Raw genomic sequence first — 9848 nt, 5'->3', positions numbered from 1 at the left:
GCCTAGCCGCATATCACTCCGGAATGACAGAGGAAGAGGAGGGGAGGAGGGTTTGCTGCATCCTGCCACGTGACCTGGCTGCCAGCGCGCTTGATTTGAACGGCGTTAGGAAGCACGCTAGGCGCTGGCGCGTGCCTATTAGCGTGGCTATTAGCGTCATGGTAAATAATTACTGCGAACTGTTACAAAATTGCAGTTAGACTAAGGCGCTCCGCGCCTCCGTGTATCATTCCCGTGCAGTTTTCATGTCAAACGCAGGGGACAATGTTTCATCTCCTAGCAGAACAACTTTGCAAATTGTTTTCTTAGCTTTTTTTCTTTTCTTTCTGGTCTTTTGAACATCGTATTAAAGAGCTTTCACTGAATATTTTTTAACACAGCACCAACTTTCTCCTAAACCGCATTTTGGCTTATGCTACAAAGACACGATAATCAGAACATCATCATCATCATCAGCCTTACTACACCCCCTGCAAGGCAAAGCCCTCTCCAATGTCTCTCCAATTAACCCTATCCTTTGCCAGCTGCATCCACCCTTTGCCTGCAAACTTCTTAATCTCATCCGCCCACCTAACCTTCTGCCGCCCCCTGCTGCGCTTACTTTCTCTTGGAATCCACTCCGTTACTCTTAAGGACCAGCGGTTATCTTGCCTTCGGATTACATGCCCTGCCCAAGCCCATTTCTTTCTCTTGATTTCGACTAGGATGTCAATAACCCGTGTTTGTTCCCTCACCCACTCTGCCCGCTTCCGGTCTCTTAACGTTACACCTATCATTTTTCTTTCCATGGCTCGCTGCGTTGTCCTTAATTTAAGCTGAACTTTTTTCGTTATCCTCCACGTTTCTGCCCCGTAGGTGAGTAGCAGTAAGATTAAGCTGTTGTACACTTTCCTCTTGAGGGAAATTGGTAAACTGCCACTCATGATCTGCGAGAATTTGCCATATGCGCTCCACCCATTCTTATCCTTCTAGTTATCTCCCTCTCATGATCCTGATCAGCTGTCACTACCTGCCCTAAGTAGACGTATTCCGTCACAATTTCTAGGCTCTCGCTGCCAATTGTGGACTGTTGTTCCCTTGCTAGGCTGTTGAACATTACCTTGGTTTTCTGCATGTTAATATTTAGGCCCATCGATCTGCTCTGCCTGTCTAACTCATTGATCATGATTTGCAGTTCACCTCTTGAGTGACTCAGCAAGGCAATGTCATCAGCAAATCGCAGATTATTTAGGTATTCTCCATTTATTCTTATTCCCAACTGTTCCCAATTCAGGCCTCGAAATACCTCCTGTAAACATGCGGTGAACAGCATTGGCGAGATCGTGTCTCCTTGCCTGACGCCCTTCCTTATTGGAATTTTATTGCTGTGCAGTTGCTATATATATCCTCCAGTATTTTGACATAAGGTTCTTCTACCCCCTGATTACGCCATGCCTGTATGACTGCTGATGGTTCCACTGAGCCGAATGCTTTCTCGTAATCAATGAAAGCTATATATAGAGGTTGGTTATATTCTGCGCATTTCTCTATCACCTGATTGATAGTGTGAATATGATCTATTGTGGAATATCCTTTACGAAAGCCTGCCTGATCATTTGGTTGATTAAAGTCCAACGTTGCCTTGACTCTATTAGCGATTACCTTAGCAAATAATTTGTAGGCAACAGATAGTAAGCTGATCGGCCTGTAATTTTTCAAGTCCTTGGCAACGATCGCTAACATTACGCGTGATGTTTCTGCACTGCAAACTCCAGAACAATCGACGCAGGACTTACGAAGGCCACAGGCAGATATATACTGCTGTTTACACACACAGTGTCGTCAGAGTGAAGCACGGCAAGCCGCCATCGCGGTTGCCCTTAATTCACTGCCGTATAGCCCAGGTTCATGCACACACATTTTTCCACTGCGTAGACCGCACTTCAGCCCTTTTCTACCAGATATGTAGGCGGGGAAGATGTGGGAATGGCTGATATATGCCTATGCGCCACCCACGTATTTTCTACGCACTGCCTTTGTAGGCTGTATGCGGGAATATTGTATGTTTGCCCACACGCAGCTAGCCTCCTTGGATCCTTGAGGGTGCTTCAGGGGCCGCCGCTACTGGGTTCGCCCGTACTTCACCATCATGTAACCCCATATTTTATGCACACGAACTGCCTGCAGCCCATGCTTAACTCTTCCATACCTTGTTTAGGATAGAGGCGGGGAAGATGTGGGAATGACAAATGTGTCCACGCCTAGCCAATGCGGGACCAACGTAGGCGTTGCTCAGACAGCCCAAACTGCATGCCTACAACGCTTCGCCGCTATGCAGCCCAAATTTTAGCCTCTGTATTTTCCACACAGGACCACATAGGCTGAAGGCGGGAATACTATCTCTCTGCCCACACAAAACCACCGTGGCTCCCTCAAGGTGCTGCACGGGCAGCGCCAAGAGGGGCTGCACACACTTCGCCATGATAGAGCCCGCACTGTTACCCGCATGTATCTGTGGTGGGACCCAGGTGGGCTGACCGCTCTTTTTAAGCCCATGCGTAGCTGACGAGGGGCCCACTCATGCATAAAATGGGCATCCCAAACCTTTTTTGTCAGCACTGCGCCCACGAGGGACCCATGTAGGTTTATTGCGGGCAGCCACCAGCCCTTATTGCCTATGTCAGACCCGCATGGGCCCGCCACCTTGTGCTACTGGGGTCCTCTTCGGTTTTTCTCGAGGACACAAGAACGTCTATTTGCCGGAATGGTGGCTTGCGGTATCAGGCTCCATTTCCCGCTGACAAAAATTGTAATTTCCTTAGCCAGTCTCGTCTCTGTATAATATGTGAACAGGGATCATTACCCCAACAAGTTCAACGGCAAACTTATACTGAATACTAAGGGACCACAGAATGAGTTCTCTGCTTAGCCAACGCGAAACAAATATATCAATGAGCTACCTACACGGCCACATAATTAATGGGATAACCAAGACCAAAGATATGTACGGGTATGTTCCGCAATTCATAACAGGATTATCTCCCTGCCCCGAAATGTCTGTGCACCTCTGGTGCACAACCTTCTATGAGTCGAACATAAAATCACATCCTTGCAACATCAGCAAGTTTCAAGATACAGTACAGAGTTGTGTCCTGTATGGTCCTACAGGATGCCTCATTTAGAGCATACAAAATCTTTTTACTTCGTTTTTGTGGTCCGTCACACCTGCCAGCAAGTGATTATTACAACGTCGGGAAAGATAGTAAAACAACCATAACTGGTAAGTAGTCGGCTTTCCATACCAACACAATACCAATAAACACATGTCAAATGGGAGTTAACCAACGCAGGTTAACCAAAAAGAGCGCGGTGATTGTTGGTGTTTCCTATGCCTCAAGCGGCGACGGAAATGACTGTGTGGGTTTTAGGATGTCTGCTGTTAACCCAAACGGAATAAGTTAGGTCTGAGAAAATAGAGGACTATATCAATGTAGATCACTGCGGTTCTTGATACCATAAGGCCTGAGATCAAGACTGCGCCTTATCCTGACGTCAATAATAAACGCACTTTACGTCAAATAATTTACAACTATGTCTAACGTAGCGCTACTGATCAATAAGGAGACAGCTTGCAAAGTATAGTAATTCTGTAGCAATGAGAGGGTGGCAGATATCAAAATTAAGCTTAATAAGTGGTACAAATTGAACGTGGCAAAAGCCTGCGCTCCGACAATCAGTAATGATGACGAGATAGTTGAGAGCGTATATGAAGACGTGGTGTCGGCAATGAGTAAAGTAAATACACTGTAGAAATTACAGATGGGGGACTTCAGTATCAAGGTAGGCAAGAAGCAGGATGGAGATCAGGCACGTTGTGACTTTGGCATACATATAGGCATAAGTTGAGGCGAGTGATTAGGAGACTTCGCATCAGAAAATAATTTTCAGATCATGAATGCCTTCTGAAAGCAGGAGAATCAACCTACAAATAAACGGAGAACGAAGAAAACTATTGGGGTAAACAAGAAGCGTATCAACAAGCTAGCGGTGAAAGGAAAAGTCGCGGAATTGAGGATCTCGCTGCAGTACAATTTTTGGCCTTAATAAAAGACGATGGCCTTAATGGCTAAGGAATCAACGATATTATCACAGCTATCATTACTGAGCTCACAGCGCGCAGGAGAAGTAGGTGGCTGGATTGCGCGAGAGGGTACTGGTTATCTGTCTCAGGCTACAAAAGAAATGTGACAGCATGAAAGCCTCCAACCGAACTGACATATAGACCTGGCCGAGAAATCATATATATTAAGTGGAAGGTAACCGACATTATATCGCTTACCTCCGTCACACCAGCTACCTATAGAAATACCTGTTGAAGCTCAAAGTGACTCGATTTGAATGCGCAAGTTTTGTTGATAAGCCATCCACCCTGGAAAGGCGAGCACCACACCGGGGGATAACCACGTAACTGTTGGAACAAACCGGAGGGTTGCCGACACGCTGTAGGTGTCCATCCCACTCCCATGCTGAAGCCGGGGCCAATGATCTATATTAACCGACATTATGAAAAGAATCGCGGATTTCCTTAAGAACGGAGGTAGCCTAAAAGCAGTCATGAGCAAATTAGGTATAGGCAAAAATCAGATGTTTGCGCTGCGAGACAAGGAGGGCACTGTAATTACCAACAAGTGTAAGATATTTAAAGGAGCCGAGGGGCGCTACCCATATCCATGCAGCAGCCGATGCAAACAGGAAGATAATGAAAGAGAGAGTAGTGCCAAGCAATTGGAGTTCGTTCCTCAGGCAGCCAAAACGGAAGAAAATGACGAATCAGAAACAATACAAAGAGGGAAACCGACTGGTGAGGGTCAGGTAACAGGAAGTCTGTTCAATGATTGAGATTAGACTGCGCTTGAAGAACTGGCCACCCTATATACCCAAAGATTCATGACCTCGACCCTCCCGGAATCTTGGAAGAACACCAACTTTTTCTCAATCTATAAGAAACAGGACATCAAAGACTTCACAATATAAAATACCGATCCTCGTACTGTTTGTCGCCTACAAGGTGTTCACTAAGGTAATCGCCAATATCAGGAAAACCTTAGCCTTCTGTCGAACAAAAAATCAGATAGGCTACATAAAATGTACTCGGCAGTAGGCCATATTCACACTATTATCCAAGTGATAGAGAAATTTGCACAATACAACCAACCCCCAAATGCAGGATGTTTCACTTAAAATATTACACATTTTTTCTAAATAGGCATTTTGAGTTAGAAGAGCGCTTTTTTCGGCATAGCATAGGCAGAGGTGTTGTACATCAGATTACAGCTAATGCGTACTAACAGGCTGATTAACTAATATTAGTTTACCTTCTAACTATTACCGTTAGTCTACTTATTGAGAGACCTATAGACCACAGTAAGTAATATCTATATCAGTTTTAGAATTTCCAAAACTCTGTTACCCTCGGCGCTAAGGCCAAACAAATTTTAGATAATTCGAAGTGTTACGTGCACTGGATAGCTTGCTCTGCCTGCAAGCGTCTCGAAAGCGTATGTATTTGGGTGCGACATAGATAATATTTGTAGGGCCACAGCGCCGAGGGTAACCGCGGTATCTAAATTCTAAAAACTTACCTGCATATATATTACGGTGGGCTACACGCCTCTCAGTAATTAAGGAGCCTAAATGTCATAGTTAAGAAGGTAGTAACTTTACAAAACTAGATAACCAGCTTGCTAGCTAGGTCGTCTTAGCTGTATTCTAATGCACTGCACTGCTGTCAGTGCTTTGCAGCAAAAAGCGCTCTTCTAAATCAGAATCCTATTTTTAAAAAAAATTGTGCAAATCCCTGGGGGAAGCACCCTATATATACAGGTTTCACAGATTACCGGAAAGCATTTTACTAAGTGGAAGCCTCCGCAGTTATGCAGGAATTACGGAATCAGCATGCATGAGAACCAAAAGTAAAAACACTAAAAGATATCTATATCCACTCCGCATATAGAACTCCATGAGGAAAGCAAAAAATCCCAGCAACGAAGGTCAGGGAGGCAATCTCTCGAATGATATTCCCCGCTTGTGTGCAGTTGGCTTCAGGAACCTGGATGGGGAAGAGATGGGTGTAAGAGTTACTGAAGAATAGCTTAATAACTTGTGAATCGCTGATAACACTTCCTTCCTAAGTAACGCAGGGAACGAATCGCAATGCTTGATCAACAACTAAGACTGGCAAGGCAGAACGGTAGGTCTAGAATAATATACAGTAATTCGAAGTAATGTTGAACACTGTCAGAAAGAAACAGCAGTGCGATAGCCAGCCACGCGTTGGAAGTGGTAAGAGAATACATCTACTTAGTGCTGGTAGTGAGTGCAGATTTGGACCGCGAGATGGAAATCTCTTGAAGAATAATGACATAGAATGAAATTTTAAGGTTCTCACAGGCTGTGAATGGTATTTTAACAGTATCCCCCAGAGCAAAATATACAATGCTGTATCATGCCTGCACTCACCTCCGGGGCAAAAACATGAAGTCTAACGAAAAGATGCAACCGATATTACGGACAAGGTAGCGAGGTATGGCAATGAAAATGGCAGGTGCCTCGTTAAAAAAACACGAATAGAGCACGAAGGATAAGGAAAGAAACGCGAGTAATTTACATTCTATTCGAAATCAAGAAGACAGAATGGGCACGGGCAGGACATGTGATGCGAAGGTGAGAAAAGAAATGATTGAAAGCGAAATTCAATTGGTTCCGAGAGAAGCTACAAGAAGCGACGCAGAAATTTACACTAGCATATGAGAATATGAAGGCTGGTGTATGCTTGCTGGAAATTGCGACAGCGATAGTTTGACGTCAGCGTTGTTTACAAATTTGGACTTAACCACTCTAACGCCGATTGCATATCACGCGCTGCTGTTGACGCACACCCTTCCGACGACGCCAACGCGTTCTTTGGTAATTTAATTGAGTCTTACACAAACCTGTCTAGAGCTCTCGAACGGCGCAGTACAAATGTGTCATTTACCAGAGACCAAGGCCACTAGACCGGTCCATATGATGCATGGACATTCCCATGAACTGTGTTTAACTTACCGTCTATTTAAAAGCTGCATCGACTCCACCAATCACCGGCTACTATTATAAATGAGAACAGAGTGCGCCGCTCTAGTGATCTAGACATGTGAGTGAACGACTGCACATGACGCTTATCTTGTAAGTTTCTCGGTCTGTCTTTCCAACCATCCGGAGGATGCATCTATATGAGAGATTAATGGTGCGAACATGTCTAATGTTAGTGTGTTTTCCCCAAAGACGCTGGCACACTGCTTTATCACTTTGTTTGTGACGACATATCTCTCAGATAAACTCAAACGATAATTTGAAACGATCACTGCCGCGCAGTTCGTTCTACGTTGTTAGAGATTAAAATTTATGCTTTTCAGACGTTACCTCTAAAGTCATTTGCCAGGTCAAAATTGATCAGCGGGTATTCGCGTTCTCGAGGACCAAAGACCAGGCTTGTGCTATTTCCGCTGTCTATCTTTCTTGTGCCTTGTGGGCCCAAGTCGTCACAAAAAGGAACACGTTTCGGTTCCCCTTTAGTAGGCTCATCGGTTGTCCCCGGCATTGTCATCACCAAGTGACAATGTACTGCTGGCATGACTTTCAGAAAGTGCACACTGTGATACAAAACAAGCAGTGTTGTAAGGATTAAACATCTGAAGGTTGCCACGCATTCCAAATTTTAGAATCTATTCATCTTCTCTTAAGCTAGCCGATACCCTTGTCCGGTGCGCCTACAATAGATTCACGCAAACGCAAAGGACTCATACAACTTCCACTCTTAAACACATTGACGCATGAGACGTCCAGCTGCCTTCCCCAATTCCGCGAACTTCACGTTGTCGCGAATGGACCATTTCAGAAAGTTGCACGCGGCCCCTACGTGACCGCCGCAAAGCAGGCTGGGAATTGTCAGCGAGGTTGCCGGGCAGGATCCGCCGAAGCAGTGGTATGCTATGGACGCCGCGCAACAGCTGGTAAAAAAAAAATGTTTTTTGGAGTGCTAGTAATACTTTTGTTGCATATTTGCGCCGAACAAGTGATCTTTACATTGCCGTACAACTTTTTTGTGGTTATGAAGCCGACGCTACGAGCGCGAAGCGAGTATTTTCGCACGTGAACGCACGAGAAGCGCACACATGTGGCAGTGTCGCGCGCTCGCAGCTTGCGTTGGATAGCAACACCGTTGTCAGCGTTTTATATACTTATGCTGCAGAAGGCACGAGCGCGATCCTACGGCTAGCAGGCGTGTTTTGGTGGTGAGCACGCGCTAACAGTGCATTTATTTACTGGTCGCCCGTCGCGAACCTTCCAAGCTTGTGCGGCCGTCCCGGCGGCAGGCGTAGTACGTAGCGTACAGTACATTCATGTTTGTTGCAACAGTGCGACAACCTCTTGCGAGAAGGTATGCGCTGTATTTTAGCAAAGTACGTCGTTATCGAGCACTGCCCATTCAGTCTTTTGGTTACAGCCTGTTATTTAACCTATATTTATTTTATGGACGACTCTGAAACAAGTATATGGTCGAAATAAACGGACAGAGCATACGTTAATAACGCACATCTTGCAAGAAGTAAGTAGTTGAGTTGGCGCTTAGCTTGTGCAGCGCATTTTCTTGTCTGTAGTGTTGTTTGAATAGCGCACAGCAAGTACGATGCAGAACCAAGCTCTTGTATTAGCACTGATACATTCTGTGTAACTGAGCATAGCATCTCGATGCAGATAGCAGTTGCTGTTTGTGCCATATTCAACGAGTTTCACAGCTCATACCATCTCGGTCGCGGTCTCCATTTCTTACTACCATGGTGGGCAGATAGACGCAGCCAAAATATGAACGTGCCTCGGTGGTTACAAGTAACGCGAACGCGGTCGAAAAAACAAACTGTGGCGGATGTTTTGACTACGTTGAAAAACATGGACGCGCCAGTACATTGCACAAGGGCGGCCTCAGAGTTTTAAGTTAGCTAGTGGTTTACCGAGCCCGTCCATGTGCAACATTCTTCACGGCCGCGCGTAGTAAACGAAATGGGTTCAGCGTTGCTTTTCAAGCATGCTTGCCAAAATTGAACAAAACACAATGTATGAATACCCTTTTATTTCAAAATCGCATTGGTGATCCCCTGATCAGCTGTGTATTCTTGCATGCTCTGATTGTATGTGGAGTGCCAAGAAGACTTTTTGACACTTGCTTATACCCATGGTGCAGGTACCACTAAGAACCATTCATGATGCAATTCCTCTACAAGAAAGGCTACCGAAAGGACCATGGACAAAGCAGTTAAAAGACGTGCCGGATGGGTTCTCAGAGCAAGAAATCTTGGCACATCAGGATGCACATGGTGCTCAGAAACATAATGTAAGCGGATACCGGATGTGTAAATCAGAGAAGTTTCACAATGTTCTTATTTGCAAGGCTGACAGGTCCACTTTTGTTAAAGCAATCGTGGAGGCATCGTTCTCTTTGGAAAAATCATATAACACTGCTGCTGTGCTCTCGTCAAATGGAACTGTGGTTGAAGGAACCTGCAACTGCCGGGCTGGAGCGGCAGGTGTTTGTAAACATGTAGTTGCATTACTATGGTTTGTGCTAGACCTGAAGCGCTCTGGAGCAGCCTACGTGCGAGACACGCAGTCGTGTACAGACAAACCCAGAGCATGGGGTACTTGGTCTAAGAAGGCCAACGTGCACACACGCGAGTTCTCACAACTACATTTTGTGAAACATATGCCAATGAAAGCTGGCAGGCATCTGACTTAAGAAACCACAGTTTCTGTGAGAGTGACAGAAGACCATA

The sequence above is a fragment of the Amblyomma americanum genome, chromosome 5, assembly GCF_052857255.1.
Source record: "Amblyomma americanum isolate KBUSLIRL-KWMA chromosome 5, ASM5285725v1, whole genome shotgun sequence".
NCBI classification, from domain to species: domain Eukaryota; kingdom Metazoa; phylum Arthropoda; class Arachnida; order Ixodida; family Ixodidae; genus Amblyomma; species Amblyomma americanum.
The sequence above is the reverse complement of the archived record's forward strand: the minus strand, read 5'-3'. Positions refer to the sequence as shown.